At 48.3% G+C, this 25,375-nt stretch overlaps 1 long non-coding RNA gene and 1 other non-coding gene across 2 annotated transcripts; both read right to left on the bottom strand.

Annotated features, from left to right (window-relative positions):
* Positions 1-624: 624 nt before the first annotated feature.
* LOC101130537 (uncharacterized) lies at positions 625-25,103 on the bottom strand. Its single transcript, XR_002004211.2, has 3 exons — positions 24,467-25,103; positions 4,721-4,892; positions 625-2,810 (listed from the first exon to the last, which is right to left on the bottom strand). It is a non-coding gene; the product is annotated as an uncharacterized lncRNA (long non-coding RNA).
* LOC115932566 (small nucleolar RNA U13) lies at positions 3,138-3,241 on the bottom strand. The gene has a single exon (XR_004068831.1). It is a non-coding gene; the product is annotated as a small nucleolar RNA U13 (small nucleolar RNA).
* Positions 25,104-25,375: the final 272 nt, after the last annotated feature.

Genomic DNA, 25,375 nt, shown 5'->3' with positions numbered 1-25,375 from the left:
AAACCTATGGGCAAATGAGGTGCCATTAGACTCACCAAGGATGCCACGAGTAAAAAGACCGATGATGTCAAGTGTTGATAAAAATATGGAGTAACTGGAACTCTCATACTTTGCTGGTATGTAAAAAATTTGTCAGTTTCTTATGAAGTTAAATATACACATCATATAACCCAGTGATATGGTTAAGCTTTGTGTCCCCACCCAAATCTCATCATGAATTGTAATCCCCATTATCCCCATAATCCCCACATGTCAAGGGAGAGACCAGGCAGAGTAATTGAATTGTGGGGGCAGTTTCCCCCATGCTGTTCTCATGATAGTGAGTGAGTTCTCAAGAGATCTGATGGTTTTATAAGGGGATCTTTCCCCTTCAGTTGGCACTTCTCCTTCCTGCCACCTTGAGAAGAAGATGCCTTGCTTCCCCTTCACCTTCTGCCATGATTATAAGTTTCCTGAGGCCTCCCCAGCCGTACTGAACTGTGAGTCAATTAAACCTCTTTCCTTTATAAATTACCCAGTCTTGGGAAGTTCTTTATAGCAGTATGAAAATGGACTAATATACCCAGTAATAGCACTCTTAGATATTTACCGAAAAGAAATAAAAACGTATGTCCACAAAATCTTGTACATAAACATCCATAGCAGTTTTATTCATAATAGCGCCAAACAATAAACAATCCAAATGTCCAGCAACGGGAGAATGAATAAACAAATTGTGATACATCATACAGTGGTATACAATTCAGTGAGAAAAAGAAATTAACTATAGATATACACAACAACATGGAAGAACTTCAAAAATATTATGCTAAAATAGTGTGTAGTCACATAAAAATCTATCCTATATGATTCCATTCATATGAAATACCAGAAAAGACAAAAATTGATAGTGGCAAAGCAAATCAATGCTTGCCAGGGGCTGGGGGGTGAGAGGAGGGAACTGGCTGCACAGGGGGCACATCTCTGGGGTGATTAAAATGTTCTATAGGCCGGGCGCGGTGGCTCATGCCTGTAATCCCAGCACTTTGGGAGGCCGAGGAGGGGGGATCACCTGAGGTCAGGAGCTCGAGACCAGCCTGGCCAACATGGTGAAACCCTGTCTCTACTAAAAATACAAAAATTAGCTGGGCGTGGTGGCAGGGGCCTGTAATTCCAGCTACTCAGGAGGCTGAGGCAGGAGAATCGCTTGAACCTGGGAGGCGGAAGTTTCAGTGAGCCGGGATCATGCCATTGCACTCCAGCCTGGGTGACAAGAGAGAGACTTCGTCTCAAAAAAAAAAAAAAAAGTTCTATACTTCGATTATGGTGGTGGTTTCGTGGGCTACATTCATCAAAGCTCATCAAACCGTATACTTAAAATAGGTACATATTATTGTATGTATGTAAATTATACATCCACAAAAGATGCCAGGCATGGTGGCTCATGCTTGTAATCCCGGAACTTTGGAAGGCTGAGGCACTAGGATCGCTTGAGCCCAGGAGTTTGAGACCAGCCTTGACAACATAGTGAGACCCTGTCTCTACAAAAAAAAACAAACAAACAACTTTTTAAATTAGCCAGGAGTGGTGGTGTGTGCCTGTGGTCCCAGCTACTCAGGTGGCTGAAGTGGGAGGATTGCTTAAGCCCAGGAGGTCAAGGCTGCAGTGAGCCATGATCACTCCACTGCACTCCAGCCTGGGCAAGAGAGTGAGACCCTGTCTCAAAAAATGAATAAATTACATAAATAAAAAGTAATAAGAAAAAAGTATATATGTAAATTATACATCCACAAAAGTGATTAAAAGAAAACGTGTGGGTGGATTTTTACCCATATATGGCACAGTCCAACCCATGAAACTCTCTGAAGACGACAGCATGGGTTCTTACCTCAGGACCTGCAAATATGGCACCAAGTATCATACTAGAATGTGTGAGAGACACTGAGCTCCACAGTCACACAGATGGGGACACAAAGGGACACCTGTCAGTAAATACACACATTTGCTCTCTCTCTCTCTCTCTCTGGAAGTACAAGAGAGTGTTTTGATCAGAGGCTGCAGATGTGAACTGAAATAGTGCCTCTCTATGTTAGGGACACATTGCCCTAAAGATGAATCCAAGTTTTTAAAAATATACCTAATTATGTGTCATCCCATGGCTCATGTGTCTAACCAAAGTTGCTACTGTCTTGGTTACCTATTATTGCATGGTGCCCCAATCCTAGTGGCTTAGTACCACAACTTATTATTATCTCTCACAGTTCTATGAGTTGACTGGGCTCAGCTGGTGGATTTTCATTCCTGGTTTCTCATGTGGTTGCAGTCAGGTGTCAGCTGGGGCTGGAGTCATCTGAAGGTTTAACCAAGCTGGATGTCCAAGATAGCTCACTCACAAGACTGGTAGTTAATGTTGGCTGCCGGCTGGGAACTTAACTGTGGCTGTTGACTACGATGCCTTATATGTGGTGTCTGCATGTAGATTGGGCTTCTTACAGCATGGTGGCTGGGTTCCAAGAAGGAGTATCCCAAGAGCAAGTGTTCTTCACAGGCCAGGTGGAAGTTGCAAGGCTTTCTGTGACCTCACCTTTCAGGTCACACAGTCTGTCTTCCACATCATTCTATCAGTCAAAACAGTCACAGAACTCACTCAGATTCAAAGGAGGGGAGAAATTGTCTCCTCTACTTGATGGAGAAGTGGTAGATTATACAGCAGAAAAGTGTGTGGGATATTGTTGCAGCCACCTTTTGAAAATGCAATCAGTCCCAGCTCTATAATGAAACCTCTTTTTCCCTTAGTCTTCAATGTAGAATTTTTAATTGGGCTCCAACAACTTTAGGGAAAAAGGTTTGGGAAAAGCAGGATTACATTGGTGGTCAGCCAACTATATCTGCATTGTTATATATACACTGGGCCTTGCTATATTTACACTAGTATTAGTATGCAGTGCAGAAGTTGGTGTCCCCAAAGAGCTGTTTACTTTTCCTCTGCAGCCCCTAAAGTGCTTAGTCATTTCTTTTGTACTCTACGACTCCCTCTGCTATTAGCCCTCACTATTTCCTTGGGATCTGCCTAATCCAAAATATATTTCTCTGGGCCATACCTGACTCTACCTTCTCAGCTCCCAGCATTTCACTCTCCACTCACCATTTTTTTTTCACGTCAGACGGATAATGTGCTGACATCATAACAAGGTTTGAGGGAGGTACATCTCACACAACAGCATGAAAACATAATCAACATACTTATGAACCATAAAAGGATCTACACCACTCACTGCTACCCAGAAATTTACAATGTCTTGTAGAGCTGGGCTGCAATGGCTCATTTAACCAATAGGTGGTAATGTAACATTTGACTTGGGCCTGTATATTAGGGAGAGTGGGGTGGGATGATGTTGAGGAGAAAGGAGGGTGGCAGGAGAAGTATCTAACGTACTCCTGTGTCCCAGCTGGACATTTTCAAGTTTAAAATTATAATTGTTCTAAAATATCCTTTTTGTTGGGTTTTAGAGTTTGACGATACTGGCTTCCTTGCAAACAAAGGACATCAATGACAGCTGTACTGAATGTACTAGAGTCTTGATAATGTAAGATTTAATCCAATATTTCAAATCGTTTTGGAGTCAGTCAACAAACCATAAAGGATAACGCTGCCAAGGGCACTCTATCAGGCCCTTAAAGTGGGTCATGATAAGGAATAAATGAAATCCCTACTTTCAAACTGCCAACATGGTAACTTTCAAGGAACCTACAAGACTGATCATGTACAATCAACTTAAATATGCCAACTGCAGGGCTAAGGTGTGGGGCAGTTGATGACCATAATTGCCCTAGCAGAGGAGAGAAGGGGAGGGAATAATGAGGAGGGGGGCAGAGTCAGAAAGCCAAGGGGAAACTGGTTGTTGATGCCTGTGAGATACAGTGGGCAAAATGTCAGAGGAAAATGGTGGGGGTTGGCAGGGGAGGGAAACAAAGAGTGCAAAGAGTGTTGTAGGAAAAGACAGGCTTGGCTTGAATGGAGACTGCAGACCCTGATTTTGAATTATAAGATGTTAGTACTGACAGGAATCCCAGAGACCATCCAGCCCAAAACTAGGGCCACCATCAGTGAGAGGTGCACCCGCAACAGAATGCACTGCCCCGACTTCCACATTAGAATTCTCTCCAAGTGTTCGGCCAGGATGATGTAACACAGGCAAAGAAAACAGTTATTAGTCAAAATTTCCAAGAGGCAATAACCTTTTTTCTTTTTTCATTGAATCCAATTAAGTTTGCCAGTTCCCTGAGTAACCTTGGGGAGGTTGCTCCTCCTCTCTGAGCCTCATTTCTTTATCTTATCAAGGGCTTACTGTATGCCTTGCAGGTTCTTGGTGCTTTACATGTATTAACTCATTTAGTCCCCCACTAGAGTCCCATGATGCAATGACAATTATTGCCATCCCCACCTTACAGATGAGGAAACTGAGGCAGAGGTTAGTAACTTGTCCAAGGTCATACTGCTAGTAAGCGGTGGAGTCAGTTTCAAACTGGGGCTATGTGGCTTCAAGTCTGTGCTCCCAACCACTAGGTAATCCTGCTTCTCAGCTGGCAAGGTTGGACTAGATGCCCTCCAAGGTCCCTTCTGTCCCACTTCTGGCACAGAAGTGTTAAAGGTCTACCCATTTACTTCCTCTGGAATTAGTCAGGGAGAACCCAGAGTTAAATTCTCTTATGTAGGTACAACAAGAATGACAGAATGTACCCAGTGCCAAAGACACAGGCCAGCCACAGTCCTCTCATCTACTGAAATTTTGAGGTCAATTTCTTCAAGTCCCTAAGAAAATCCTTTCTGAATAGCGGTGTATCCTTCTGCTTTCTGGCACATTTTGCAACTCGAGACATCACGGAAGCAGCCAACAGGCACCATCAGAATCCTGAAAAGAGAGAAAAGTATGGTGGGGGGGGGGGGGGTGGCGATGATAGAACTTGCCATTTTTAATCCATCTATCTCTGTTGCTGTTTCTCTCAGTGTCTGTTCTTTTGCATAAAGGGTCTACTTTTCCAAATGTGATTTTAAACTGCAGCAGAGAGAAAACAAAATAAACACAGAATGGTCGGCTGAGGGCCCGCACTTTCTATTCCCTGGTTACAAAGTAAAATTAGCTAGCTGGTGGCCAGGGCCTGGAGATTTATTTTGGTCTGAAGTCAACCCACAGATTAACAATATTGGCAAGAACTACATAGGAGGGGAAAATATTTTGGACAAGGCTGCATATGTTTGCAGATACATCATCTCCCTCTGCGCAACGGCCAAGGTTACAGAGAATAGGAGTCAGGAGCAGGCTGCCTTGTGTCCCTCCTGTGAGCCATCATTCCCCTCTGCATGATGCCATCTCATGCCCTCTGGGAGCAGTTGCACTGTGCTTTGAAGGACTCAGAGAAGGTAGACAGGTAAGGACACTCCAGATCTGGTAGAAGAGGGGTTCGTTCATCTTTTCTTTCCCCCTTTCTTCCAAGGCCCACATTCCATTCCGAGGGTAATTCTCAAGCAACAGCTATTTCCGGATTCTCAAGGACTAGCAGAGGGTAGTGTCAGAAAAAATTAACCCAAATTGGAAATAGGCAAAAGAGATTATTGGGTGTTCTTGCAGTGCAAAGCTGGGCTTGCACTCTTGATTGCCCCTGCAGGGGCAGAGGTTAACTTTTACATTTTGTCCGATAGAAATGCAAATAATTTCCAACCCAGCCATCTCATCCTAACATTCTTCTATTAAATTGCCTATAAATACTAGTTACTCCCATTTTCATGGGTATAAGTTTTAACATCTTGCAAGTTTCTTCATTAATTAATGAGCTAAATCAAATCTTTGACATGTGATCATTTTATATTTGCATGAGAGTCAAGTTTTTTAAACTTTTTGAAAATTCTATTTTAACAAAAAAATGTTTGTGTCTGTTGACATGACGTTTTTCTCCTGCCTTCTTGTTATCCCAACTCAAGCCGATAGGCCAATATCCCAAACTCTTCCTGGTGAACTCCAGACACAGACAGCCGGCAGGCATCCCTGCCCGCTTCCTGGATATGTGCCTGCAGATGAAACCCTAGTCTCTTTGCCCACTCATCTCTGCCTTTCACTGGAGTGTGCTGAGCCTTCAAGGAAGAATCATGGGTAGAGAGAAGTTTCCAGGACACACAGGAGTTACAAACCCTCTTCTCTCTTCTAGATGTTCATAGCATTGGGGAAAGTATGTCATCAATTCTTTGAGGAAATTTTTGCATCCTCAAATTGGGAGTAGTCATTTCCACATTGCATATCTCACAGGGGGTTTCTAAAGTGCTTCTCAAACTTTAATGTGCATATGAGTCACTGGAGGATCTTCTTAAAATGCAGATTTGGATTCAGCAGGTCTAGAGTGGGCCTTTCTAACAGCCCCCTGGGTGATGGTGAAGCTGCTGCTGCTGGTCTGCAGGCCCTACTTTGAGTAGCAAGGCTCTGAGGCTGATGTGAGAGCCTGCCCTTCAAAACCACAGGGGACAGCATAAATATACTGAGACACCCTTGGGAATTATAATTTACACTTAGACTCCACTCTCACAAGGCATGGGGCCCAAAGGTCTGAAGAAATACCAGGAACCAACATCTCCTAAGCCTATTGTGTGCCTGGCAGGGTGCCCTAAGCCCATTACATACATGCCTGATCTCACTTCATCTTCACCACCAGCCCATGAGGAAAGAAACGATCAGAAGTGTGATTTTACCAAAAAGGAAACTGAGGCCCAGAGAGGTGGAGTAAACAGCCCAGCACTAGTCACATAGCAACGCCGACTTTTGGAGCCAGTTCTAGCTGAGCTCTAACCACATTACCACACAGCTTCCTCCTTCCACCACAACCTTGCAGGGCTAGGCTCCTTGGTTAAATCTGTAGGGGATTTTGAAAGGGAAAAGGGAGAACTTACCTCCTTTCCATGTGGTCTCCATTCTCCTAGTGATTCCCTGGATAATTCCTTCACTGTCTTTCACTGCAGCTGCCAGACAGAGGGAGGGAGGAACTTTCTACTAATTTCAGAGTAGACAAATGCTCTTAGAGAAACTACTATTTGCCTAGCTTTGTTACCCGAAAGGGGTCCCAATCTAGACCCCAAGAGAGGGTTCTTGCATTTCACGCTAGAAAGAATTCGAGGCGAGTCCATAGAGCAAAGTGAAAGCAAGTTTATTAAGAAAGTAGAGGAATAAAAGAATGGCTACCCCATATATACCCCATATAGCCCTGGGGCTGCTGGTTGCCCATTTTTATGGTTATTTCTTGATGATATGCTAAACAAGGGGTGGATTATTCATGCCTCCTCTTTTTAGACCATATAGGGTAACTTCCTGATGTTGCCATGGCATTTGTAAACTGTCACGGTGCTGGTGGGAGTGTATCAGTGAGGAGGACCAGAGTTCACTCTGGTGGCCATCTTGGTTTTGGTGGGTTTCAGCTGGCTTCTTTGCTGCAACCTGTTTTATCAGCAAGTCTTCATGACCTGTATCTTGTGTTGACCTCCTATCGCATCCTGTGACTTAGAATGCCTAACCGTCTGGGAGGCCAGGCGCGGTGGCTCACGCCTGTAATCCCAGCCCTTTGGGAGGCCGAGGCGGGCGGATCACGAGGTCAGGAGATCGAGACCATCTTGGCTAACACGGTGAAACCCCGTCTGTACTAAAAATACAAAAAATTAGCCGGGCATGGTGGCGGGCGCCCGTAGTTCTAGCTACTCGGGAGGCTGAGGCAGGAGAATGGCTTGAACCAGGGAGGCAGAGGTTGCAGTGAGCCGAGATTGCACCACTGCACTCCAGCCTGGGCGACAGAGCGAGACTCCGTCTCAAAAAAAAAAAAAAAAAAAAAGAATGCCTAACCGTCTGGGAATGCAGCCTAGTAGGTTTCAGCCTTATTTTACCGAGCCCCTATTCAACGTCGAGTTGCTCTGCTTCAAACACCTCTGACAGCTTGATCATTGGTCTTGGAGGGGAATGTGGAAAAATTCAAAGAACCAAAATAGATTCCTGCCCTCAAGGAAATTATACTCCAAAGGAGAGCTATCATACACATGCATTACTGCAATGCAAATTCAGATCGGTCCTGCCAGGACTTTTGTGTAGGGAATACCTCTCTCCTCTCTGCAGGGCCCCTGCAGAACTTTTGGTCTGTAAAGGTAACCCTTCAGAACTTTCTTTTACTGGACTGGGGGTGGGGGGAGGACAAAACAGATGGCGGATGGAGGCGGGGCTGAGGGGGTGAAGGGAGAGGAATGAATGGCAATTAGCGTCTGTTTCAGTTGATGGTGTGTGCTCCCAGGGACCCAGGGACTGGGTGCTCCTTTGCCAAATGTAAATATCAAACCAATAAACGCTAATGTAGCATGAAAAAGTGCTGATTTGGGAGAAAGTTCCAATCATTTAGAGAGCTTGTCACAGAAAGCGCTTAGGTGTTCCGGAGGCAAAGGGAGCTGAGGAAGGAAATAAGAGGCTGGAATTAATAGCTCCTCTCTGGGTCCTGGTACTACCCTGGCCACCTATTCCTGGAAGAGGGAACGGACAAAGAAGGGAGTGGTAGGGGGAGGGGAGGTCCTTGCAGTGCGGTGGGGACAATAAACAAAACAAAACCAGAACGGTGAGGTCAAGTTCATGAACATCTGGCACCAGAAGAGGGAGATAGCAGAGAGGCCTGTTATCAAGTTATCTGTGAACTTGACACTTGCCTTGATGGGCCTTTGCCCATGATCCTTGTCGTCCTGATGGTCTGCCTTCAGGGACCTGTTTCTGATTGATGGTTCTGATCTTGGTGACCCTCCCCTCCACTTTCAGCCCATCATACTACTCACACTCTTAACACACTTCTCTCAGGATCCCCCACCCAAAAACCCAGAGATGCCTGCAACTTCACCTGAAGTGTGCCACACCTGCCCACCTCACAGAGGAGCTCTGCAAATACTTGTGAACTGGATTCAATAGAAATAGCTCTTAAGGGAGCTATGAGACCAGAACGCAGGAAAGTGTGTTGGAGAGAAGACTTGGCTAGGGATTAGGACCACTGGGTTCCAGGCCTGGCTCTGCCATCTCCTTGGCCTGAGAGAAGATACCCTACCTCTCTGAGCCTTGAGGCCTCAGTAGCTTCATCTGTAGAATGGGGATAATTCCCACTGGGACAATTAAATGAGACAAAGATATATGTGCAAGTGCTTGGTAACCTGCAAATCTAGAGAGTCATTACTGCGTGTTTCTCAGCAGAGTCGGTTGCCTAGGAGACAAGCCGCAGTGGGGACCTCACCCCAGACAGGCTGCAGCCAGACTCCCTGTGTGAATGACATCATGGCCCAAACTCTGCCGGGCCCCAGGCTTTCTGGAGTCTCTTTCTGGTCCCAGGACACTGAGTAAACACCTTAAGCCTCCTTAAACACAGCTGCCTCTAAACATTCAGAGGGAAAACCACTCACCCACCCGTCCCACCTCCTCCCCTCTAATCTAATCTGGACATCTAGTCTGGTCAGATTTACATCTAAATATCTCTCCCCGGTGCGTCTTTCCTTCCCTTACATCATCGCTTTCTCAGGCCTGTGGCTTTGGTTCAGCTCTCTGCTTCATTTTCTTCACCCCAGCCCCATTTTCCTTCTTGTGGCTGCCTCAGTTATCACCGTCCTTTGATTCGGCTTTAAAATACCATAAACTGGGTGGCTTATAAACAACAGAAATTTATTGCTCACAGTTCTGGAGGCTGTTCCGGTCTCACCTGTCCCTACTCTCGCAGCCCATCCCTGCTGTTCAGCAGCCCCAGAACCTGTTCCTTATCTGCCCACCCCAGGGCCTTTGCACATGCTACTTAACCAGAACAGCAACTTTGACCAGTCCTTCTTGGCCCAGCAGGAACACTGGGCCCCTCAGCTACCCTTTGCAGGATGTGAGCTCCTTCCTATATGCTCTCACCTTTCTCGCAGGGCCCACACAGCCCTCTGCCTTGTGGAACAGTTATTTGGTTTTCTATGAATGTGGACTCTATTAGAATGTACTCAGAAGCCCAAGGCTGAGCTCTAGAAGGAAAGTCTCTGGCAAGGAGGAGCAGCGGGGCCTGAGACTTGGCAGGCCTGAATTTTCTCTTTCCCCCAAGGTTCTCCCAATCAGAGGTGTGTGGATCTTCTTTAAAACCGGAGTTCACTGCCAACATAGGCAGAGACACCAAAAGACCTTGCAGAAGAATGTAAAGAACTAGGACAGAATACTTAAGGCAGCTCTCAGTCTTTGGAACCTCACAGAATGCTCTGGGCCAGACACCAGGCTGAGCTCTGGAGATCTAGCAGGACTAAGACAGATGCAGATTCTGCCATCATGGAGAAGCCCTGCTCTAGGGGATGCCAGCCATCATGCCTAGAGGACACTTACACAGCCCTGCAGAGGGCCCATGTGAAGAGAACTGAGGCTCCCAGCCAACAGCCACATGAGTGAACCACCTCTGAAGCTAAGCCTTCAGAGAATTGCACCCGAGCCAATTTCTGAAGCCAACCTCTTGAGAGATCCTAAGCCACCCTGCCCAGCCAAGCTCTGGATTCTGAGTCACAAGAACAAGGGCAGTTGTTTTTGTTTGTTTGTTTATTTGTTTTAAAAAAGACTTTCATTATTTTAAGCCACTAAATTTTGGGGTGATTTGTTACCAAGCCACATCTAATACTATGCCACAGAATATTGGACTCAGATTGGATAAGGGGTGGGGAAGTCATCATGATATCATGATGGCAGCTACCATCCCTTGAATGCCCACTCTGTGCCAGCCACTCTGCTATAACTTGACCCACTGTACGTAACCTGCTCCTTACAAAGATCCTGGCAGGGCACGGTGGCTCACACCTGTAATCTCAGCACTTTGGGAGGCCAAGGTGGGCGGATCACGAGGTCAGGAGATCGAGACCATCCTGGCTAACACAGTGAAACCCCGTTTCTACTAAAAATATAAAAAATTAGCTGAGCGTGGTGGCAGGTGCCTGTAGTCCCAGCTATTCGGGAGGCTGAGGCAGGAGAATGGCGTGAACCCGGAAGGTGGAGCTTGCAGTGAGCCAAGATCGAGCCACTGTACTCCAGCCTGGGCAATGGAGCGAGACTCCACCTCAAAAAAAAAAAAAAAATCCTGAGACAGGGCTTATCATTCCCAATTTAGACGTAAGGCACACAAGTGTCAAGCCACTTGTCCAAGCCACACAGTCAGTAAGTGGCAGAGCTCTCTCTGGCACCATCCTCTGGGACACTGTCCCATGGGCCTGTGTGAAGAACCACCTTTCCTAGATTCATCTCTTCCTCCTTGTGTGTCCCCGTCAGCTTGGGCTTGGGCCAGTGTCTTAGTCTGTTCAGGTTGCCATAAAAAAATACCATAAACTGGGTGGCTTATAAACAACAGAAATTTATTGCTCACAGTTCTGGAGACTGGAAAGTCCAAGATCGAGGCACCAGCAGATTCAGTGTCTAGTGAGGGTCCTCTGTGTCATAGATGGCACCTTCTATATGTGAGGACATGGTGGAAGGAACAAATAAGCTCCCTTGGGCCTCTTTTATAAGGGCACTAATCCCATGAGGGCAGAGCCCTCATGAACTGATCATTTCCCAAAGGCCCATCCTCTGGGCCTTTGGTATTAGTATTTCTTAATACTATTGCACTGGGGATTAATATTAACATATGAATTTTAGGGGGACACAAATGTTTATACCATTGCAGCCAGCAAGCTATGATTAGGGCAGAACAAGCATTGTCTAACAAAGATAGCTCTGTAGGATGCCCTGGGCCCAAATTCCTCCCACCCCCACTGCTCCCACCCATCAGACAAAAGCTTTAGGAAATTGTCATGCATGGCAGACTGTATTTCCCAAGAAGGGCTGCAACAATATCATCCACCTCATGTGCTCTTTAACAATGTGACATTGACATTCTCCACTGACATTGAGAAATGAGGTCTGTGTCCCCTTCCCTTGAATCCAGGCAGGCTTGTGACTCGTTCAATCAACACTGTGGAAGTTCCCAAGACTGGGTCATAAGAGCCCATGCAGCTTCCGCTGCGTTTCTTGGAACAACCACACTTGAAGCCCTGAGTTGCCATGTAAGAAGTCCCACTATGCTAAGGCTGCCATGCTGTGAGGAAGCCCAAGCTACGTGGAGAGGTCACCTGAAAACTCTTCAATCCACAGTCCAAGTGTTTGAGTCCTCCTAGTCCAGGCACCAGACATGTAAATGCTGGAACCTTCAGATGACCCCAGCTCCTAAGCATCACATCATCTCTGATCTTTGAGTCTTTCCAGCTGAGCCCTCAGATATCGCAGGGCACAGTCAAGCCATCCCCTATTGTGCCCTGCACAAATTCCTGACCCAGAGGGTCCACAAGCATAATGAAATGTTTGTTTGAAGTCACTAAATTTTGGAGTAACTTGTTATGTAGCAACAATAACTGGAACAATATACCATAAGAAGTGGGTGGAAGGTTGGGTCAGTCAGTGGGTCCCCCCAACCTACATGTTCAGATTTGCCACCACTGCTTCTCAGCTCTGAAAACCAGAAACCTCCATCCCCCTTATACTACTATCCCCACTTACCACTGAGAACTGAAACCACATTATTCCCTCTCCCTGGGATTCTCACCCCCTGATATTAACTCCTTGTGCAGTCACCTCCCACATTAAATGAGGCCGAGCTATATAACCAATAAGATAGTGTATAAATGATAAACTGAGACTTCAAGGTTAGGTGATAAAAGACATTGTGGGCTCAGTCTGGCTCTCTTTTGAGTCACTTGCTCTCAGGGAAGCCAGCTACCATGCCATAAGGGCACTCAAGCAGTCCCATTGGACAGGCCCACGTGGCAAGAAACCGAGCCCTCCTGCCAACAGCCAACACCATTGCACCATCTATGTGAGTAAGCCACCTTGAAAGTGGGTATGCTTCAGCCCCAGGAAAGCTTTCAGATGACTGTTGGAAGTGCCGGCCAATACCCTGGCTGCAACCTCATGAGACACCCCAAGCCAGGACCACCCAGCTAAGCCACTCTCAAATTCCTAACTCTCAGAAACTATGAGATAATAAATGTTTATTGTTTTAAGTCACAAAGTTGTGGGGTAATTTGTTATTCCCTCTCCCTATGTTAAACAATACTGGGACCAGGCATATGCTCATGTCCCCATGTTTAAATAATACTGAAAACAAGCAAAAATAACTTAGCTACTTGCCCTAAGAAATACTTGCTTCTGAAAGATAAGATGGAACCAACTAAAATAACTTGTTGTCAAGACCAACAGCTAGCTAGCCAATCAAGGGTTACTACAGCACTTTGGCCTTGCTGTGTTCAGGAGCCGAAAGCTATTTCTTCATAAACTCTCCCCAGTCCAAATTTCTTGCCTTGAAAGACCCAATTTGCAAATCACCTAGTCTGGGCTCTAAAACACTATAAATACATGTCCCCAGTTTCCCCACTTTGAGACGCTAGTAACATTCTGTCAAGGGGGCTCTTTCTTATTGAAGCAGGTCTAATAAACTTAGCACTGCTTGATTTTTTCTGATGGTCTTTTTTGGGGAGTTGATAGTCAACATTATATACCCTGCAAACTGGGACTTCCACTCTTGGGTGTTTTGTTTGTTTGTTTGTTTGTTTGTTTTGAGATGGAGTCTCGCTCTGTTGCCCAGGCTGGAGTACAGTGGCCTGATCTCGGCTCACTGCAAGCTGCACCTCCTGGGTTCATGCCATTCTCCTGCCTCAGCCTCCCAAGCAGCTGGGACTACAGGCGCTCACCACCACGCTTGGCTAATTTTTTTGTATTTTCAGTAGAGACAGGGTTTCACCGTGTTAGCCAGGATGGTCTCGATCTCCTGACTTCTTGATCTGCCTGCCTCGGCCTCCCAAAGTGCTGGGATTACAGGCGTGAGCCACCGTGTCCAGCCTGTTTGTTTGTTTTTATAGATAGGGTCTTGCTCTGTCCCCCAGGCTGGAGTACAGTGGCTCAATCACAGCTCACTGCAGTCTCAACCTCCTGGGCTCAAGCAATCCTCCTGCCTCAGCCTCCCAAGCAACTGTCTAAAGGTGTGCGACACCACACCCAGCTACTTCTTAAAAATTTTTGGTAGAGATGAGGTCTCAAACTCCTGGCCTTAAGCAATCCTCATGCCTCAGCCTCCCAAAGTGCTGGGATTACAGAAGTCAGCCACCGTGCCCGGCCTTCTTATGGGTTTTATTTGTTCATCTGTCTTTGTGCCGTCCCACTTGCCCACTAGCCACATGTGGCTACTTCAATTAAATTCAAAGAAAATATAAAATTCAGTTCCTCAGTCACACCAGCCACATCTCAAGTGCTCAGTAACCACATGTGGCTGGTGGCTCCCCTGTTGGACAGCACAGATAGAAAACCTTTCCATGCTCACAGAGGGTTCTGTCGGACAGCGCTGCTCTGGGGGAAAGTGGGTCATTTGCTTCAGAGGATGGCTGCCCCCAAGGAAGCTCTCAGCAGACAAGTTGGGGGGCGGCTGCAAACTGGGTGCTGGCCGCTTCCCAGAGCAAAATGGACTGCCAAGCTGGCCCCTCCTAGGCTCGACACGTGTCTGCAGGCATGACTCCACCAGGCAGGCCCTTCCTCCTCTGGCTTGCAGGAAACCATCAAGCTTTAGACTCATGGTGCACACAGGCATGCTTATTTCTGGGAGTGCACGTGATTTCCGCAGAGCAGCCCTGGCTCAGCTGGGAAGGAAGATAGATGGTCTGCAATCAACACACCGCCTCCCTCACCAACCCAAGGGCCTGCAGCTGCGCTTGTTTTCTGATTTCAGGTCTGATAAGTGGCCTGCTGGCCGTCAGAATCTCCTAGCCAAGTCTCCAGGGTCTTTGTCATCCCCCAGCTTGGAGACCTGGGGAGAAGTTGGGGAGGAAACCATGGCTTCCCTATGTGGCACCCTTAGATACATGACTGGGCCAAAGTGTGAATCAGAAATTAATCAAATCATCGGACATTTTTCCTTTTCTTTTCTTTTTTCTTTTTTTTTTTTTTTTTTGGCTTTGAGAATTTTTATTTCTTCCATGGTAACTCTTCCTGGTTGGAGAATGTCATTTAAAATAATTCTGTCTTTAAAACTGTGGGATGAGGGGAAGGAAAATGTCACCTCCAACCAGGTCTTCACCATGCAAATCAAGGACATTTCAAAATGCTGGCAATCTGCTAGAGGACTTCAAAGGTGTCCAGGTCCAATTACACTTCATTTGGGGTGTGAATTGAGGAACTCTGGGGGAGGTGGCCCGGGTGGAACGTGTCAGGGTCGATACTGTGGTAATGAACCTAGGCCTTTGTTCCTGGGAGCCCAGCTGCTGACAAGTAGGCTGTTTCCTGAAGGGCGGAGGTGTTTCTGTGTCCCCCACCAGGTGCGGGAAACAGGGTAGAGACTGTCGCTGCCATTAAAAAAAAAAAAAAATCATTTTAGGGTGGGCTTTTCTTTCTCTTTGCTTTTAAAGACCAAAGGTTGATCACAACTTAAAATTAAAGGGGGTGGAGGGAGCCTGCAGCCTAGGTCAACATCTAAATCTTTTCAAGTCCTAGAGTTACCCGCACTACGGGTCTCACACAATTGGTTTGAATTGGGGTCTGGGGAATTACTCTTCTCTAACTTATGACTTGGGTGCCGCTGCAATTTCTGTGGCAGAATATGTTTGGATGGACATGGGAAGAGGCCTGAGGAAACAGGTCCTTAGCATTCATTCTGGAATGCTTTAAAAATAACGTTCTTTTAAAAACGATTTTGGTTTTGCTGGCTAGTTAGAATGGAACTGACCGGCCGTTTGGGAAACTCAGCACTGTGTGGGCAAGGCTGATGGCTTAAGGGCATTCAAGAATGATTCATGCAAGTTCTTCTAGTCCAAAACACCCCTCGAAAAGACACAACATATTCAGAAATCTCAGATAAGGCTGGGTAGGAGCAGGTCTGCCGGGTACATTCCAGCAGGGTGCGTAAGAGCAATCAATCTACTGCAAGTGCGAATCGGGATCAAAAGCCGGCCTCTCCCACTTGCTGGGATGCTTATGCAATTCATTATTTTATGTCCTTGGTTTCTTTTTTCAAATGCAGATACCCCAGAAAGGTAACACATTCAGTTACGCACACTTTAGTGCAAATGCATTCATCAGAAACTTTTTTTTTTTTTTTTTGAGACAGAGTTTCGCTCTTTCACCCAGGCTGGAGCGCAGTGGCGTGACCTCGCCTCACTCCAACGTCCGCCTCCCGGGTTCAAGCGATTCTCCTGCCTCAGCCTCCTGAGTAGCTGGGATTACAGGCGCCCACCACCACACCCGGCTAATTTTTGTATTTTTAATAGAGATGGGGTTTCATCATGTTGGCCAGGCTGGTCTCAAACTCCTGACCTTGTGATCCGCCTGCCTCGGCCTCCCAAAGTGCTGGGATTACAGGTATGAGCCAGCGTGCCCGGCCAAGAAACATTTTAAATGGCAGTGGAACCTGGGTGAAGCTGCCTGTGAGCAGGGAAGAAAAAAGTACGGATGCTGGAGCCACCCCCTGCAGATGCCATTTCCTAGGGTGAAGCCCTAGCGTCAATATTATTTTTTAAAGCTCCCCAGCTGGTGTCAATATGCAGCCAAGTTGAGAACCCCAGGAGAGAGAATCGAGGCTGAAAGAGGATGGATGGATGGATGGGAAGAATCAAAAGAAAAAACAGCTTCTCTTTTTTTTTTCTTTTTTTAGAGATGGGGGTCTTGCTGTGTTGGCCAGGCTGGTCTCAAACATCTGGCCTCAAGAGATCCTCCCTCCTCGGTCTCCCAAAGTGCTGGGATTACAGGCGTGAGCCACCACGCTCGGCCCACATAATTCCTCCAATGAAAGACCCAGGTTTGAGTCCTGGCACTCCACTTGCTGGCAGCTTGATCCTGGTAGAGTTACTTATCCCCCTCTGAACTGCATTTTCTTCATCTGTTAAATAGGGATAATACACTTAATAAACAGTGATTCTCAAACTTGAATGGGCATCAGAATCACCTGGAGGGCTTCTTAAAACACAGATCCCCAGGCCTCAGCCCATCTCCGAAGAGTATGACTCAGCCAGTCTGGTGTGAGCCCCCAACATCTGTGTTTCTAACAAGCTTCCCAGTGATGCTGCTGGGCCAGGACCATGCTTTGAGAACCACTGATATCAGGGGCAGTTGAACTGGTTATTATTAGCTCACAAATTTAATCCACAGATGAGACCTGAAACCAATGGCAACACCCCGTTCTCTCTTAAAAGGGGTCAAGAGCCAAATAGGGCTTGAACTTGCATACAAATATTCACCAGGTTTTAGCATTTTGCTGTGATGTAGCCCACCTTCAAACCTGAGGCTGAAGCCACCAACGGACCATTATGGTGAAGACTGCTCTGGAAGCAGAATTGTGCCTGGTCCGCAAAGACCCACCCACCCTAGAAAAAAGCACCTCTGCTCCATGTCATTCCACAGAGGCCTGGCCTGGTCTTTCTGGAGCCTGCTGTGCGCTGGGACCTGGTCACTAAAAGCAGGTGTAACAGATTAAAGCTGCTGTGTCCCCTGAGGGGGTGAGCCCTGCCTTCTGAAGCACAATTTACACTGTGAAACCACGGGTTGAGGGGAGCGGGAGGGGGCACATTTCCTCTTTAAAAATGCTCGAAGTCTTTCAGCTGATGCTCAGAGCAGGGCTGGCCTAGGCAACGGTTTGAAGTAGGAAAGGTCACTACTTGTCTTTTTTTTTTTCTCCTTGAGACAGAGTTTCGCTCTGTCGCCCAAGCTGGAGTGCAATGGGGTGATCTCGGCTCACTGCAGCCTCCACCTCCTGAATTCAAGCAAGTCTCCTGCCTCAGCCTCCCAAGTAGCTGGGATCACAGGCGTGGGCGTGCACCACCACACCTGGCTAATTTTTGTATTTTTAGTAAAGACAGGGTTTCACCATGTTGGCCAGGCTGGTCTTGAACTCCTGACCTCAAGTGATCCGCCCGCCTTGGCCTCCCAAAGTGCTGGGATTACAGGTTTGAGCCACTGCGCTCAGCCACTACTTGTCATTTATGCTCTATTCCCATCCCAGCCACCCACCCCTGCTTCTCCTGTCCCACAGCCTGGCCTCCTTGTGTCTCCAGCCTGGGATTGCTGCCTGTCTCTGCCCCAGACTATTCCTTACTCCTCCTATCAAAATGCTATCAGGTGGAGAGCAGTGGTTCATACCTGTAATCCCAATACTTTGGGAGGCCGAGATGGGAGGATCACTTGAGCTCAGGAGTTTGAGACCAGCTTGGGTCTCTGCAAAAAAAAAAAATTATTTTAATTATCCAGGCATGGTGGAATGCACCTGTAGTCCCAGTTATTCTGCCCATATGGGTTGCATCTTCCATTTGAGAGCCTCTCACCCTAAGTCTCACAGTCACCAGTACCCTGGCTTCCAGGACAAACCTGGATGATTTCCCCCCAGGCTTAAAGGAAGACTAGAGACTTAAAGGAAGCTGGACTTTTATGAAAAACTCATTGTGGGTGGGGGGCCAAAAATTAACTAGGCATGAAGAACCTGGGAGATACCAGATTATTCTGGCTCACTAGGGCTTTACACTTATCTGGCCACAGCTGGGACATACTCCCTTCTCCCTGGACCGTGCAGTCTGGGCCCACCTCACCCCCAGTGTGGGCCACCTATTATGATGCCCCCCAAAATGGTGTCAATTCAAGAGTACCTGCTTCTCTAGGGTCTAGGCTTTGGGGGCCCAACTTATCACAACTTGAAGTTACTGTTTTAAAATTTATCTTATTTATTTGTTAATTGTGTCATCTGTTAACATGTTATAGCTCCATAGGACAATCACTGGCGGTCTTGTTTACTGTTAAAGCACCAGCCCTAGCCCAGTAGTTGGAATATTTTGATTGCATGTGTGGGTGGATAGCTGAGATGGATGCAAGGATGGAGGGATGGATGGATGGATGAATGGATGGGTGGATGGGTGGATGGGTGGGTGGATGGATTGGCCCCCACATAGTACCAAGGTACTTCTCCTGTAAATACCACAAACCTAGACCAGCAGTTCTCAAACCTTTAGGTCTTGGGACTCCTTGACTTTTTTATTTATTATTGAGGACTCCAAAATGCTTTTGGTTATATTGGTCTTGTCAATATTTCCCACATTAAAAATGAAAACAGGAACATTTTTAATATTTATGTATTGATCTAAAAATAACAATTATGAATATATTACATGTGTGGTGGGCAGCCTCTAAGACGGTGCCCAGTAATTCCCACCTTCTGTCACCCACACCCTTGAGTAATTCCCTCCCCTTGAACGCTAGCTGGACTTACAGACTCACTCCTAATAGATCTATTGTCCTATAAGGATGTGGCTTCCAAAATTGGATTACAAAAAGACTGTGCCTTCTGTCTTGGGTGCCCTCTTTTCTCTCTCTAGGAGGAGCCAGCTGCCTTGTCACGAGGCAACCCTGTGGAGAGGGCCTCGTGGCAAGAAACCCAGGCCTGCCAGCAGCCACATGAGTGAGTCTGGAGGTGGATCTTTCCCCGGCTGGGCTTTGAGATGCTCCTACCCCTGGAACACACCCTGATTAGTCTCCTAAGAGACCCTGAGCCAGAACCACCCAGCTAAGCTGCTCCCAGATTCCTGACCCACAGAAACTGTGTGAGATAATAAATGTCTGTTGTTTTCAGCCACTAAGTTTTGGGGGTAACTTGTTACACGGCAATGGATAAAATGCATGGTAACATTGATAGCACAATTTTATTTAAAAATAACCGTATTTTCCAAAACAAACAAAAAAGTTTAGGGAGAAAAGTGGCATCGTTTTTACATTTTTGCAAACCTCTTTAATATCTGGCTTAATTGAAAACAGCTGCTTCCTCATAGTGGCTTGGGCATCCAATGCGTTGTGATACATTGTTTTGGTTGAAGAAAATCCAGCCTAATGGAGCTTTGCAGTTAGAAAAGGACAGTCTGAAAAGGGCTCAGGGAACCACAGGGATCCTCAGACCACACTTTGGGAACTGCTGACCTACACAAGCATAGACCCCAAAAGATTCTAACTCTAGGGCCCTCACTTCCCAATCTTGGTTTCCTGTTTGGGACCTTTGCCATTTCTCCAGGTGCCCAAGTGACTTAGTGGTGACGGAGGCCACCCAGGAGGTCTGGTCCCCTGCCAAAAAGGATAAGTCCTCTGAGGCCTAAAAGCAGAAGACACTGATGAACTAACCCTCAGTCTTGGCTGTGTCATGCCCAAGATGTCACACAGAGGGGAAAGGATGCCTCTGACATCCAAGGTGAAGGTTGAGGCATCTGGAGTCGGGGAGGGCAGGGGAGCTTGTTCTCTGCGCATTGACAGCTTCCGGGACACTGGGGTTTGCCAGATCCACGGGGATTTCCCCCTCTCCTTCCCTTTCCTGCGCGTGTCCCACTACCCCCACCCCCCGAGAAGTTTAGGGCCTGTTTTCAGCCGGAGCCGGTCTAATTTTCGCTGCCTAGTTGGTCAGAGAAACGCACGCAGCTGTAGCAAAGCATAAAAATAGCTTCCTCCGTGACCAATTTCTTCCCACTTCCCTTTCTCTCTCTCCATGCTCGCCTCCCCGTCCCCACCTTCTGTGGAAGCAGGAAGGTCCCTGGAGGGTGCCAGCACTATTGAGACATGCCATGCGCCCCGGCTTCCCTCCCAAACAACACATGTTCCTGATTCTATTTTGCCCTGGTCCCCCGCAGGCTCGCACAGGCTTCCCTGGGGACCGGGCGTTGTCAGATGGGTCCCCGCGGGCCCAGTGTCCGTCCACCTCGCTGGGCAGACTTCCTCTCCCGCGCACAGCCCGCCAGACATCTGCACGCCGAGTGCTCGCCAGCGGCACTGGGATCTGGGGTCCCAGCCTAGCCCGGAGCCAGCCAAAGGCCTGCCCGCGAGGGATCCGGATCTTCTGGCACCTTAGAGGTTAAATGGGAAGCCTCCAGCTGGAAGGAAAAAACGCCCCGGTGCTATGCGCGGAGGCTCCAGGCGGTGTCCCCAGCGTCCCGGGCTTCCTCTGCGCCGGGCGGCTGCGCGTCCCGGAGGCGTCCGCGGCAGAAGATGGAATCCGAAAGTGGGCATTCGTCTTTCTAGTTTGGAAGCAGGAGAAGACAATCAAACCTGCAGCAGCTCAGCTCCCCAACGCGAAGGTCTAGCCAGCCTTGGGCAAGGGAGCGTTTCTAGAAATGTCTACACCCGGAGCCACCGGCGGGAACCAGGAGGGCGGGGTGTGGCCCGGACCTGCCCGGCCTCTCTTCCCTGAGCCTTTGGGACCATGCGGGAGAGAGGACAGGCCACCTATCGTATTTCAGGAGTGGCTTGTAGGGTCCAAGGGCCGTTTGCCTCCCTCTACTGCAGTTTGGAAACAGAATAAACCGCCCCAGCAAAACCCGGCGAACTTGTCCAAACCACACAAAAGTTTAAACCACACAAACTCCAACTGGGCACCGACGCAGGACTGGCTTTATCTGTCCGCAGAGGGCTTTGCTCTGCCTCGCAATTGGTTAGGGCTCCTGAAAACCACTGAAACAGTTTATCTCACCCACCCAGCCTCAAGCCCCCTGATGGGCTGGAGTGGAGCCTGGATTGTTCTGGCAGCCAACCCCAGCCCAGCTTCCACCCAGCTTGGCGGCCCCCTGGGCCACCTGCCTGGTTCCTCACTCCACAGAGGGTCCCCATTTTGTGGCAGAAAATCGAATGACAGCAAGAGGGTGAGATGGGAAGATGAGGGAGTTGGATCTATGAGGGGAGAGAAGCATTCTGTCCACTGAACAGGGTGGGGGGGCTTTCCAAGATCCCCCCCTTTACTTTCACACCCTTTCTCCAGTTCTGTTCCTCTCCTTTCACGGCACCCAGCGCCCTTCTGCACGGGTGGCCCAGTCCTCCAAGCCCAGCCTTGTCTTTTGAACTTCTCCCCAAGCAACCCGTCCCTGTACAATTTACATCCTCTCAGTTGTTTTCTCTGGAAACTCTTAACTCAGGCGGCCAATGCCATGGCCATGAGAACATTCTTCACCACAGAAAGCAAGATCCTTTGTCAGCCTGTTCTTCATGGGAGGGGAAGGGAAGGTTTTGTAAATATCACGTGGAGATTAACTGGGGGAGGAGTCAGGAATTAAACAACGTGCTTTTTTTTTTTTTTTTGAGACAGAGTCTTGCTTTGTCACCCAGGCTGGAGTGCAGTGGCACCATCTCTGCTCACTGCAACTTCCGCCTCCCGAGTTTAAGTGATTCTCCTGCCTCAGCCTCCCAAGTAGCTGAGATTAGAGGTGCACGCCACCACGCCCAGCTAAATTTTTTTTTGCGGGGGCGGGGACGGAGTCTCGCTCTGTTGCCCAGGCTGGAGTACAGTGGCGCAATCACTGCAACCTCCGCCTGCCAGGTTCAAGCAATTCTCTTGCCTCAGCCTTCTGAGTAGCTGGGACTACAGGCGCATGACACCACCCCTGCTAATTTTTGTATTTTTAGTATAGACAGGGTTTCACCATGTTGGCCAGGCTGGTCTCGAACTCTTGGCCTCAAGTGATCCACCCACCTCGGCCTCCCAAAGTGCTGGGATTACAGGCATGAGCTACCACGCCCAACCTAAACAGTGCACTTCAACACGAACTAGTAACGATCATGGTGGAGCACAGTCACAGACGGGGGAGGATCTCTGGCAGCTGACCTTCTGGGCTCACACCAGGAAGCCTGTCACCTTTCCCAGCTGCCTGTGCCGTGCCTGTGGTGCCAGTCATTGCTCTAATGGTAGGCAGGGAGGCAGAACTCCCCCTGAATAAGTACAAGGATCTGATGAGCCTTTGAAAGCAGGCGACCCACTCAAAGAATCTGAATTCTTTCAGGTTGTTTCCTGCCCCAGCAACTGTATGTAAAACAACTGGCTGAGAGCTTGTACAAATTAGGGTGGCTTGTCACAAGGGTTTCTATCACATTTAGTTACCTCTGAAAAAAGACACCCGTTTTTGAAAAACACCTAGCAGACCGGGCGCCGTGGCTCACGCCTGTAATCCCAGCACTTTGGGAGGCCGAGGCGGGCGGATCACGAGGTCAGGAGATTGAGACCATCCTGGCTAACACCGTGAAACCCAGTCTCTACTAAAAATACAAAAAATTAGCCGGGCGTGGTGGTGGGCGCTTGTAGTCCCAGCTACTCGGGAGGCTGAGGCAGGAGAATGGCCTAAACCCAGGAGGTGGAGCTTGCAGTGAGCCGAGATAGCGCCACTGCACTCCAGCCTGGGCGACAGAGCGAGACTCCGCCTCAAAAAGAAAAAAGAAAAAGAAAAACACCTAGCATACATAAAGGGCTTTACCATCTCGTTTCATTCCATCAGTGAGCAAATGGGGGTTACCCTGACAGCAGTTGGAGTTCAATTGCAGGAAAGAGAGAACCTCTCCAGCTATTTTAAACAAGAAGAGATTTAACACAGGAAATTAGGTGCTGACAAAATTATTGGAAGGGTGCAGGAGGAGCAGTCTCTGAACTCCCAAAACAACACCACTGAACTGGTCTGCCAAGACTACTGCCATCTCTGCCACCATCAGGAAGGTGGGGCGTGAGGGAGCCTGCCTCTGGAAATGTAGATTTCCAGAGTGCACTACCATAGCTGCGATCCAAGGATCAGGAAGCCACTGCCACCACAACCCCTCTCAACACCCACAAAGCCGGTAACTGAGCAAACACTAGAATGTTACACACACACACACACACACACACACCTCTAGCAGGTACAGCCAGACTTCACACGAGTGCATCTAACTGGTGAAACTGAATTCTCATCCACAGTCCCAGCTGCAAAGGTGTCTGGGAAATCCAGTTTTTAGCCTTCCAGTTTCTGCAGACCATAGGACGAGGTTGGAAGGGAGGCTGTGTGCCTGCCACCATGCCTACATTTTGCAGATAAGGAAACTAAGGTTCAGAGAGGTTAAAGAACACATCCAAGGGCACATGGCTGGTAAACCCCAATCTCCCTGACTCCAAAACCCATACTTTCAATCATTATATTGAGCAAACAGCCCCATTCCATTTGGGGCTTTGGCAGTCTTGGGGCATCTTTCGGCCAGAGGGCCCACACGACAGCAGAAGCTAGCACACACCTCCTGCATGCTCAAAGGCTGGACAGCGGGCACTGAGGTACAACTGAGGCCCCAGGGTTGTGAATAGCTTATCTCAGGTTGACAGAGGAGACTCATAATCGAACCCAGGGTTCCTAACTCCACGTATACTTCCTGACCTCACCTCCCTGCCCCCCAACATCGACATCTGGAGGAGGGGGAATACACACGCAGGCTGTCTCTGGAGACATGTTTCTTCAACACTCAGCTGCCCTGCATTTTTCCAGGTGAGGTATCTAGCCTCCAGCCTCTCCTCCCACGTTTGGAGAATCCTTCATCTTCCTAGTTGCCTCCCACCAGAAAAGCTAAACATCCCAGATAGGGGCACTTTCCCAGCTGCCATTGCAGTTGGTATAGGCTCCTACCTTAGGCTCAACCCATCAGATACCCCCATCAAAGGCTTGGAGTTGGGAGCTGATAATACAGAGATGCAAGGAGCACAGAAGTCCATTCTGGTGGATGGTGGCAGTCGCCAAGTCAATGGCATTCCATTTCCTGGGGCAACAGGGACCATGTCCACGTTCCAAGGTGGCAGTGTATGCCAGGAAGTCCTGGACTTGGCAGCGAGGTCATCCCTGGATTGCCTGACTTTGGCTGTGGTCCTGACTGCTGTGCAGCCTCCTTGGTCAACTCACCAAACTGGATTCTTCAGCCCTCTTGGTTATTTTGTGAGTTCCCCAAGATCCTTTTGATAAAGTCCTTTTCTGCTTAAATAAGCCAGAATTGTTTCCTGTTGCTTGGGAGCCAAGAGCTCCGGCTGTTACAGCTGAGCCGCTAGATTTTGCCTGGCTTCCCTCAGCGAGACCACACAGGACACTGCTAATTCTTGGATCCCTCAGGCATCCCAGTCCACTTCCTGGGAGCTCCCATATCCCAGGACCTTGGCCTGCTGATCTTACATTAAGAGAACTGGCCTGGTCTGACAGAGGGTCCCACATCCATCCTGGACAGCTTCATGGTGATGTTCCTGGGTCCCATCTCAGACTCTCCCCATCAAAGGCTTTCTCATTGACCATGACCTTTCCCTAGGCACAAGTGAGAGCTCCTCCCTCCCCGCTGCCCCACACCTCCCCACAGTCACCAGTTTGGCATCCAGAAAACATTTCCTCCTTCTCCAGAGACCTTGCTCTTTGTCAGCCTTCACTCCTAGCTGAGGCAAAACAGCTGTGGGCCCTGCTCAGACTCCAAAAATGCAGGCTGGGAGCTCTGGGGCCTCTGCAAGAATAATGGCTGAAAGCAGTGCCCCAGGTTCAAGGCCCCGGCTTTGCTGTCAA

The sequence above is a fragment of the Gorilla gorilla genome, chromosome X (genome assembly GCF_029281585.2).
Source record: "Gorilla gorilla gorilla isolate KB3781 chromosome X, NHGRI_mGorGor1-v2.1_pri, whole genome shotgun sequence".
In the NCBI taxonomy this organism is placed as follows: Eukaryota; Metazoa; Chordata; class Mammalia; order Primates; family Hominidae; genus Gorilla; species Gorilla gorilla.
Note: the sequence above shows the minus strand (reverse complement) of the source record. Positions and strands in the feature narration are given on the sequence as shown.